This window comes from Mus musculus, chromosome 16 (assembly GCF_000001635.26).
Source record: "Mus musculus strain C57BL/6J chromosome 16, GRCm38.p6 C57BL/6J".
Classification (NCBI taxonomy): Eukaryota; Metazoa; Chordata; class Mammalia; order Rodentia; family Muridae; genus Mus; species Mus musculus.
Window position 1 is genome coordinate 55,767,751 of NC_000082.6, and position 11,672 is coordinate 55,779,422.

Here is an 11,672-nt window from a genome sequence, read left to right on the forward strand (position 1 = left end):
GACAGGATGGAAAATCATCAGGACTAATGCACAAATAAACTCACAGAGACTGAGGCAGCATGCCTAGGATGCACACGGGTCTGCACTAGATCTGGTCCTAGAGCAGACAGGGGAAGAGGACACATGTCCCCATCCCTAGCCCAGAAGAGGACATATGCCCCCATCCCTAGCCCAGGAGAGGACATATGCCCCTATCCCTAGCCCAGAAAAGGACACATGCCCCCATGCCTAGCCCAGGAGAGGACACATGCCCCTAGCCCTAGCCCAGAAGCCATTTCTTATTTCATAAAAATGAATATGCAGTTTTATCCAAGGAAGCCTTACTAGGGAAACAAATTACTCTGAAGGGTAGGTTACATGCCCAGCAATGGATGGCCAACAGAAAATGAACACAGTGTCATCTTTGGAGGTTCCTTGTCTCATAATATAATGTCATAGCAGGGCTTTTCATTTTGGGGGTTTGGTTGGGTTTTGGGGGGTATTTCTGTTTTTTAATTTTGTATGGGTTTTATTTTTATTTTATTAATATTTCCCTCTTCTTACCCTATTGTTCTGTTGCATATATATTATGGCTCCCAGTTTATTGTTTCTATGGGACTCTTGAGTATGCGAATGAGTGTGTCATTGCCTGTGTCTTTTCTCTCTGGTTGTTTGTTTTGTCATATTCCCATGTAAGTTTTTGTTTTAACGTATCATATTTTATCTTAACTTATAATTATCCCTTAGAAATATGTGTGTCTTCTAATGAGAGACAGAAAGGAAGTGAGTGAGGATGGGAGGAGAGGTGGGAAAGAACTGGGAGGAGCAGAGAAAGAGGGGAAACTGTTATTGGGATACATTATGTGAGAAAAACACACTTTTAATAAAAAGAGAGAAAGAGGGCTGGTGAGATGGCTCAGTGGGTAAGAGCACCCGACTGCTCTTCCAAAGGTCCGGAGTTCAAATCCCAGCAACCACCTGGTGGCTCACAACCATCCTATAATGAGGTATGACGCCCTCTTCTGGAGTGTCTGAGGACAGCTACAGTGTACTTACATATAATAAATAATAAATAAGTCTTTAAAAAAGAGAGAGAGAGAAAGAAAAGATGATACAAAAATACCACAAACTTAAACTTTTGAAAACTTAAGTGGTATATACATTTTTATTAAAATATCACTTTAATGACTCCCCATAAGCTCATAGGGAGTGGCACTATTAGGAGGTATGGCCTTGTTAGAGGAAGTGTGTCACTGGGGATGAGTTTTGGGGTTTCAGATGCTCAAGCCAGGCCCAGTGTCACTCGCTGCCTGCTGCCTGCTGCCTGCTGCCTGCTGCCTGCTGCCTGCTGCCTGCTGCCTGCTGCCTGATGCCTGATGCCTGATGCCTGATGCCTGATGCCTGATGCCTGATGCCTGATGCCTGATGCCTGATGCCTGATGCCTGATGCCTGAAATTGGGATGTAGAACTCTTAGCTACCTCTCCAGTCTCATGTCTACCTGCATGCCCGCCATGCTTTTTACCAAGGTAATAGTGAACTAAGCCTCTGAACTGTAAGCCACATCCAATTAAATACTCCCTTGTAAGAGCTTCTGTGGTCATGGTGACTCTTCCCAGCAATAGAAACCCTAACTAAGACACAAGGACTAGGGAGATAGATCAACCGGTCCAGTCAGTAAAATGCTTGCTCTGTAAGCATTAGGAACTGAATTCAGTCTCTAGTACCATGTAAAAACCAGATATGTCACCCACTTGTAACCCCAGCCCTGAAGAGGAGCCAATAAAACATAGATACTAAAAACTAACCAAACTACCCCCAAAGGTTTGTCTATGTACTAAAATATCTCCTGACCCAGCTTGAAGGTATCTTGAGTTTTTCAAATCATTATCTTTATGTTTTTATATATCCCTCTGTTTATAGGAAGTACACACACACACACACACACACACACACACACACACAAAATGAATTCCGAGGAACACTTGACACTCAGACACCATCCCCAGATCTCTGCTCATCTTCTAAACCTCTGTAGTTGGTACTATACAACACGTGACTCACAACTTAAAGGGGTGGGTGGGGCTTGTATTGAGTATTCTGGCCTCCACTGCAGACCTACTGAATCAGACTTTTCTGTAAACAGGACCCAAAACGACATGTCTTTGATGTTTTTGTTGTTTGATATTTGAGGCACAGTCTCACCCAGACTGGACTAGCCCTTGCCATATAGCACAGGCTAGCCTTGAACTCATGGCAAACCTCCTATATCAGTCTCCCAAGTGCTAGGATTACAGATGAGTGCCACCACACCCTGAAAGAATACCTTTTAACAAATCCTTCAGGTTATAGGAAGTCTTGCTTAATTTTGAAAGTCCCGCTCTATTTAATATTGCCAACCAATAGAAGACATAAAAGCAAGAGGCTGGGAATTGAGATCAGGAGAACTTGAGCCAAACACAACTTTGTGTGCAAAATCATACCCACTACATTCCCTACAGCTCATATTGCCCGATGCTGGGTTTTCCTTCTTTGAGAGATCAGCCTCACCTGGACTAGGCTTATTTTGCAATAAGGATGATCAGTTAACAGTGACTCACATTTCAGTGACTAACATCAGTGCCTCTCACAAGGTAGTTTAATTGTTTAGAATATTCTTTCTCTACACTCATCACCATGGAAACAGGAGTAAACTCACTTTTCTGGCTCTACATGAAAGAGAAGCGTGTTCATTCAGAGTTATCTGGAGCAGGGACTCTTCTAGTCTTTAATTCAGAGACTGATCACCCATTTGTGGTTATACACAAAAGCCGCCTCCTCCTGCTGAGGGCTGAGCAATCACCTGTCACTTATTCTCACACCTTGTGCACCCACGAGTCTCTGCATTCACCACTGTTCACTGGAAAGAGAGGCCTCTCTGAGTTAGTCTGAGAGTAGCATTTGTCTAAAGATTGAAACATAAATATTTTGAAGACAGTTTGATGCTATGGTAATTTAACAAAACACACACACACACACACACACACACAAACCTATGACCTCCCCCAACATGGTTTTTTTTTTTTTTTTTTTTTGGAACAGGTTAACATTAAGAGGTATTGACTCCCTGTGGTGTGGACCTTAAATCCAATCAACAAACAATAGTTCTGTCACAACAGTAGTGCCACTATTACACAAATAAGAGCATCTTGCCTGGTAGTTTGGTTCATAGACCATAGGGTTTGAAGCTGCATAAGATATTGGATGGACCGCAGGGCCCCCAATGGAGGAGCTGGAGGAAGTACCCAGGGAGCTGGGGGGATCTGCAACCCTATAGGTGGAACAACAATATGAACTAACCAGTTACCCCCCCCCCCCCGGAGTTCGTGTCTCTAGCTGCATATGAATCAGAAGATGGCCTGGTTGGCCATCAGTGGGAAGAGAGGCCCATTGGTCGTACAGACTTTATATGCCTCAGTACAGGGGAGCGCCAGAGCCAAGAGGTGGGAGTGGGTGGGTGGGGGAGTGGGTGTGGGAGGGTGTGGGGGACTTTTGGGATAGCATTGGAAATGTAAATGAAATAAATACCCAATAATTTTTTTAAAATCTTAGATTAAAAAAAAAGAAGAAGAAAGATTGTTGATTCTTTTTCTTCCCCAGTAGCCTGCATAGCATCTTCTGAGACTGTGAGAGCAGGCCAGCAGGAAGGAAACCTCCAGCCTCAGTCCCAACCTGATCTCTCTGGATCTCGCAAGCAAGGTGATTGATATCTTGAACAATATCATTTTGTTATCTAATTCTGGCGGCCAATCAAGAGTACAGGCAAAATCTTGTGTTGTTTGGGAGATCTCTTGTGGCCTTCCTGACTAACAACTCATAAGGAGGTGCCCTACTCGGGTGTGTCTAATACCCGACAGCTTTTCTCTTTTAAGGTATGTCAGGTATTCCGCTTCAACCTTAATCTCAACCCCCAACCTCAAATCTCTTTCTATTTTGTGTGTCCGAGTGTTTGCCTACCTATATGCATACACGCACACTTTACGCAAGCTGGGGTCAGAAGAAGCTGGAAGACCACATCAGATTCCCTGGATCTGCAGTTACAGATGGTGGGGAGCTGCCATGTGCGTGCTGGGAGTCAAACTTGGGAGACAGTCAAATTCAGGGCTCACGCTGGGGCTACTGATAAACACAATACCATGTCCTCATTTCAACTAGATCCCCAAGGTCTAGTTGTCTGCATATTGAAGTTTGAGATGCACCATCAAACTCTTTTGGGGGGGATCATAAGACACTATCACATGAGGGCTATTGTTATTAGACATGAACACCACAAATTTGCCATAGCCCTGCTTTGTAGGGACATTCCAACTCCAGAAAGTGCATAGGGCTGAGAAAACCCTACCTCCATTTTAAAAGCAATGCCTTTATTCCCAGCATTTGGGAAGCAGAGGCAGGTGGGTGTCTGTGAGTTTGAGGATAGTCTGGTCTATATAAGTGAGTTCCAGGATAGCCAGGAATATGGTAGAGAGACTTTGTCTTAAAAAAAAGAAAAAAGGCAACTGTTTCCAGGATATGTTGCTTTGAAGCATTATCTTCTTGTTATTTGTTTTTTCAAGTTGGTCTCAATTTTCCAAGTCAATAGACCGCTGCCCCCAAGGGCTGAGTAATGAAAACACCATTGGTAAGCTTTATCATTGAGTGTTTTTTCAATTAGCTCAACATCATTTCCTGGTAAGCCAACAGTGATGGCAGGAAGAATATTCAATAGACTAACAAAATATTGAAATTGGGCTGGGGATCTGACCCTGTCTACTAAGCACTGCCATGCAAAGATGAAGACCTACATTTGATCCCCAAAACCAGTATAAGAAGCCAGGCATGGCAGCACTCGCTTGTAATCCTGATGCTAGGGAGGGAAACTAAGATAGGAGAATCCAAAGGTCTTGCCAGCCAAACTAAACTTGATGGCAAGTTCCAATCCAGTGAGAGTCTTCCACGAAGAAAAAGGCCAGGCTCAGACAGGTACTCAAGGCTGTCTCAGACCTGCACGTATCCATGCGTACACACACAAACATGAATGCATATGCAAACATGCATAGACACACAGGCTTAAGTGCAGACTTCAGACTGACAAAGTTATTGACAGAGTGATGTGCCCAATAGTCATCTATCTCCTGACTTGGCACCTGTCACCTTCTCTGGCAGGCTGTTTAGGGGATCTCCAATCAGCTCTGTTTCAACAAAGCCTCTGCAGTAGTCAGGATCCAGGAAGCCAGTGATTGTCTGGAAGGAGAGGATGTTATCCAGAAGTGGAGACTAATCAGACCTTTAACAATTGTTAGAGAAAAGATGCTTTGCCAAATTTTTCCAATGATGGTGTTTATTTAAAACTTAATGTGAACATAAACCACCCAAAAATCATTTTTAAAAATGCAGTTAGGATTCATTTGGTCGGGAGAAGGGATAAAATTTTCTTCTAAGATGTTCTCAGCTGATGCGGTTAATATTAATTTCCAGATCACAGTGAATGACAAGCTTCCTTCTTGCTAGAACTCGGGTAAACAAGACTGAGTATCTAACCCTTATCCTCCTGCAACATAACTCACCAACCCACCAAAGCAAAGCTGATTTAATGATTCTTTAAGAATTTGGAATTTTTTAAATACCCATATTAAATCTATGAAGGCCACCGATGGTGCAGGCCTGCAATCAAGAGGCAGAAGTCGGAGGATGATAAATGAGATAGACCAAGGAAGTTGGAGGCCAGCCTGGGCAAACTAGTGAGACCTTGTTGCAAAATAAAACTTAAAAAGGACAGGAAAACAACTCCTAGATAGAGCACTTGCTTAGCATGTTGTAATAGTTTGTATAAGCTTGGCCCAGACAGTGGCATTGTTTGGAGGTGTGGCCTTGTGAGTATGGGCTGTAAGACCCTTGTCCCAGATGTCTGAGAGCCAGTATTCTGCTGGCAGCCTTCAGATGAAGATGTAGAACTCTCAGCTCCTCCTACACCATGCCTGCCTGGATGCTGCCATGTCCCTGCCTTGATGATAATGAACTGAACCTCTGAACCTGTAAGGCAGCCCCAATTAAAAGTTGTCCTTAAGCTAGAGAAAGTACCCAAGGAGCTAAAGGGAACTGCAACCCTATAGGTGGAACAACATTATGAACTAACCAGTACCCTGGAGCTCTTGTCTCTAGCTACATATGTATCAAAAGATGGCCTAGTCAGCCATCACTGGAAAGAGAGGCCCTTTGGACTTGCAAACTTTATATGCTCCAGTACAGGGGAACGCCAGGGCCAAAAAGGGGGAGTGGGTGAGTAGGGGATTGGGGGGGGTGGGTATGGGGGACTTTTTGGATAGCATTGGAAATGTAAATGAGGAAAATACCTAATTAAAAAAGAAAAAGAAAAAAAAGGCAAAAAAAAATAGTTGTCCTTAAAAGAGTTGCCTTGGTCATGGTGTCTGTTCACAGCAGTAAAACCCTAACTAAGACAGACACATGTGCATTTGATTCAATCTCCAGCACTGAAATTTAAGAAAGAAAGAAAGAAAGAAAGAAAGAAAGAAAGAAAGAAAGAAAGAAAGAAAGAGAGAGGAAGAAAGAAATTCTACTAATATGTGTTTTAAAATACTATATTTTTAAAACTGAGAAGTAAATCAAATGTTAAGTTTTTTCTGTTATCTTCTATTTCTGCTATTTTTTTCTAAAATAAACATCATTTGATTTTGTAATATAAAAATAAAAGTAGCTCGTAAAATATATTCCTTAACAAATTATTCTACGCTCAGCATGGTGACAAGTGCCTTTAATACTAGCACTCAGGAGGCAGAAGCAGGTGGATCACAGAGTTCAAGGCCAGTCTGATCTATGTAGTGAGTTCCAGGACAGCCAGGGCTACACAGGGAGATCTTTCCTCAAAAATAAAAACAAAAACAAAAACAAAACTTGTAATCTTGTGCAACACACACTGAATACCAGATTTAAAGGTTTTGAGTTCTTCACAAATACATATGCAGATTTTCTCTGCCTTCCCATTGGCAGGTGTCACAGAGTCAGCTCTGAGGAGTGCCGAAGGTCTAGTTTGTAATCAACCAGTTGTTTTCTAAAGTAAAAAAAACTACATGCTAGTTTCTGGTTTTGCCATCTTGATGATGAAAACCGTTAATAGCAATCTTCATTAAAAATAAGAGTCTGCCACTCTGAAGGAATCCATTGTAACTTCCTCATCAAAAGACCAGGACATCCCAGAAGCACTTGGCAAACACCTTCATTGATAAATCCCCATGGATATATCTTAAAGCAATTCAAATAGGAAGCTGGTGCATTTTTTAAACTCGGGTCATTTTTAATGACTGGGTCTCACAAGCAAGAAGAAGACAGCCCTGAGAGATACAAAGCAATCTCAACCCTGCAGTTAGTTGGTCTCTTGACAACCTTATGCTACAAGGAATGATCTTAATATTTCTTAGGGGCTTATGCAACATGGTCTATATTAAACACGTGGGGTGTATTATCTTATTTATACAGCCTATGTTCCCTAGGTCATAGATGAGAATAAGCTTACTTGCCTATTGATGTGCAGCAAGTGAGAACCAAGGCCAAATGACAATCCAGGCCAAATGCGTCTCAGTTGTGTTCCTGGGAATGCATTTCTAAAATAAAAGGATAATCAAAATTCTATTCTCATCATCATTCCATATGCTACCTGGTTTGTTTGTTTGTTTGTTTGTTTTTTTAATATTCTTTTTTCCTAATTTTTACATTTGTGTTGCCCTTAAGGTTGTAAATTCCTTCTTGGCAAGGTCCACGGTTTGTTTGTTTTTCTTGAAAACAACACAACTTTGGAATAAAGAGTGAAAAGTCAGGGAGGGAATGGAAGGAGGATGAAAGGGAAAAGAAGCAAGTTTATTCTAGGTCAGTGGGATTGTGGGTAAGTTTTTTTTCTTCTAAGTTTTCCATAAGCCACCCATTGAAAAATAATATATCTTTTAATTACTTAACCTTCCTTGTTTTGGACAGCATCTGTTGATGTATATAAAACACCGCACCATCTGGCAAGTATCCAGGAATGACAGAAACCATAGAAGTAAAAAAACAAATAATGTACGGGCATTTACCCAAGTCAAAAGTTGTATGTATTGGAAGCCTAACTAGCTAGTTGCAATCACCCCAGCAGGGCAAAAAGAGAAATGCCAGCTGTAGCCCATGTCGGCAACCTCACAGTTGATTCCCTGAATTCAGATGATCCAGGTTCACAACCCCACAGACCGTTTCCTGAGTTAACAGATTAAAACCTGGGGGCGTTCCATGAAAAAGAGGGTGGGCTCTGTCGTAAAGCATGAGAAAGAGGGTGGGCTCTGTCGTAAAGCATGAGAAAGAGGGTGGCCTCTGTCGTAAAGCACGACTCGTTGGACTCCCAGATGCATGGAGCCATGAGTGATACCCAAGATGACTTTTTTTTTTCCACAGCTGGTGGTCCTGAAAGTTTACCTATGATTTTTAAGGGATAGACAGATAAATTGACTGAGGTCAGCACCGGAAAGAACCCTTTACTTTCAAGGAAAAACAAACACTTGGAAGCTAAAAAGACAGGCATTTTAATAGGGACTGGTCTGTTGCTGGGAAGACTTTGAGGTTCTGGTGTTCTTGTTATTGTGCCTTATGATGTCATCAGCTCACAACGGATGATACAATGGTGTATTATTTGGGTTGCATTCATCGCCCAACGCTGCAAAGAACAGGTGGTTGAGAAAATGCCGGAATTTCCTCTTGCACATGAGTCAAACAGGAAAGCACTCTGTCTTCGAGTTCCACTGAGGAAGTGCTGGACGCGCCATGGGAGATCCCCAGACGTCCCTGGCTGAGCAATCCTGAACCCAGATGAGCCTGGTTGCTCAGCTCCAGGAACCCTGTCACAAAGCAGAATGACAGGTGACAAACACAGAGGAAATGGGGAGGGAGCAGATGGCTTTGAGACGAAACCCTGTACACAGTAGCGAGACTTTCTACGGTACCTCTGGAAGGTAGCATACAGATAAAACGTGGCAAGCTTGTTCTTGGCTCCTTTGGAAATACAGACTTGGGGGCAGAATCCTAGCAAGATAGCTCAAGGATGATGTGCGCATTGTGAGGAATGGCTGATTGGGTTGTATCATACGTCTGACCTGTACAAGCTGTGTGACCTGTATACTGCTTACTCAACCTCTCTGAGTCTCAACTTCCTTATTTATGAAATAAATCATTGTACCTAACACAGAAATGCTATAAAAATTAATGAAGCAATGTTTATAAAGTGCCATATGTGTGTGTGTGTGTGTGTATGCACTTTCTGTATATTACATTATGTGGGTATGATTGGGGTATATAGTAGACCTCTTGACAAGGAAAATATGAAAAGCAGTTTGTTTTTAGAATTATTACATGTAATTAAAGTATGAAAAAATATTTTCTATGACAAGACCCCAGTAATGACTCAAAATAGCAGTGCACCATGACAAGGTCATCTTGTGTTCTGGGCTATTGGCTTTTCAAACTCACTGGGGAATCAGGTTAAGTAAAATAATATTTTACTTACACAAGTTTCCATATGTCAAAGAAAGACTGCACCAGGTAGAGTTAAACAAACACATGATCAAAGATTGCTGCCAGCCGGGCGTGGTGGCACACGCCTTTAATCCCAGCACTAGGGAGGCAGAGGCAGGTGGATCTCTGAGTTCGAGGCCAGCCTGGTCTACAAGGTGAGTTCCAGGACAGCCAGGGCTATACAGAGAAACCCTGTCTCAAAAAACCAAAAAAAAAAAAAAGATTGCTGCCTTCAGTTAACACAGGAACCCACAACAGGCCAAAGGATGGAAAGTCAGTATATGTGAAGTGCCCTGCCAATAATAAGACGTCTTCATCACGCCCCTCACTCAAGGGCCAGAGACCATCAAGGAAGCAGGAACAGAAAGACTGCCAGAGACAAAGGTCAGGAAGGCGGCACTGAAACTGTGGTCTTCTGGATGTGGCAGGACCACTGTACTCATGAACTATGAGCAGCTATGGCTGCCTGCACAACATCCAGACAGCAGCAAGGAGAGGAGAGGGACTCAGCAATCCCCACCCCAGGGAGGAGCTATTGGTAGTTGATGGATTCACCCCAGGGAGGAGCTATTGGTAGTTGATGGATTCTGGACCAGGAACAGGAGGGCTTTTCTTTTTAAGGGCATGGACCTTAAAGGACAAGGGTAGGTCAACCATGAAATGACCTCACACCCATAAGTATGTGAGCAACACAAACTTGACTTGATGAGTCGTGTGTGTGTGTGTGTGTGTGTGTGTGTGTGTGTGTGTTAAAGGGAGGGGGTAGGCACAGAGTTGGGAGGGGGGAGAGGCATGGAGTCAGGAGGGAGTGGATTGGGAGGAGTTAGAGAAAGGCGTGGAATGAATATAACCAAAAGTATGCATTGGTGAAATTCTTAAAGAATTATTAAGAATATTATGTGGGAGGGAGAGACAACTAAAGGAGTCAAGTCTAAGTGAAAAGAGTGAATTCAATTCCCTTAAAACAAAAGGGAAGGGAAAGGAGGGTGTGTGTGTGTGTGTGTGTGTGTGTATGTGTGTGTGTGTGTGTGTTTAAATATATTAGTTCTTTTACTTTTAAGATTATAATATAATTACATAATTTCCTCTTCACTTTCTTCCCTCCAGACCCTCCCATACCTCATTGCTCGATTTTCAAATTCATGAGCTCCTTTTTCATTAATTATTGCTACATGTATGTATCTGTATACACATACTCCTAAATATAGCCTGCTCCGTCTATATAATGTTACCTAAGTGTATGTTATCACGGCTGACCATTCAGCATTGGATAACGCATTGGTGTACTCTTCCCTGTGTAGGATCATTTCTCCCACTCTCAGCATCCTTAGTTATTTACAGTTCTTTGTGTGGGGTTGAGGCCTCATGGGCTTTCCCCATCCATGTCAGCACATCTATTGTAGTCCTTGTTCTGCTCATATTTAGGCAATAATGATGCAAGTTTCTAATGTTACTAGAAGACACAACCTCACAGCAAACTCCCTGGTCCTTGGGCTTTTACAATCTTCACACACACACACACACACACTCACACCACTTCCAAAATGTTCCTTGAGATTCGGGAATTGTTTTGTAGATGTGTCCATTGGGAATAGGCTCCACATCTCTGCATTCTGACTGACTGTGGTTTTCGGAAATGGCCTCCATCTGATACAAAGAGAGGTTTCCTTGATGAAGGATAAGCACTATACTTAACTATGAGTATAAGAACAAATACTTAGAAAGTAGGGATTACGCTGATTTAGCGAAAACAGTATGAAACACTTCAAGAATTCACATGCCATCCTTGCACAGGGATCATGCTAATCTTCTCTAGGTCATCTCAGTTAGTCATACCTAGTATGCAGGCTGCTGAAGCAAGCACGGTAAAGGAGTTTTTTAATACAAAGGGTGAGCTAATGGACATATATGAAGGACATTGGAGAGAGAGCTTTGTCAAAGTCAAATGGCCGTCTGTTTACCAGTTGATGCTCTCTGAAATTGGGCTCCTCACACAGGTACCAAGAGAGAGGCCTCGTGTTTTTGTTTGTTTGTTTGCTTTTTGATGGTCACACTTCAAATGGAAGTCCCTCAGCCCACACAGAAAGGCATTTGTGGCTTACAAAAATTACATTTTATAAGATACAT

At 42.5% G+C, this 11,672-nt stretch overlaps 1 pseudogene; it reads right to left on the reverse strand.

Annotated features, from left to right (window-relative positions):
* Nucleotides 1-11,294: 11,294 nt before the first annotated feature.
* Nucleotides 11,295-11,394, reverse strand: Gm26369 (annotated as a pseudogene).
* Nucleotides 11,395-11,672: the final 278 nt, after the last annotated feature.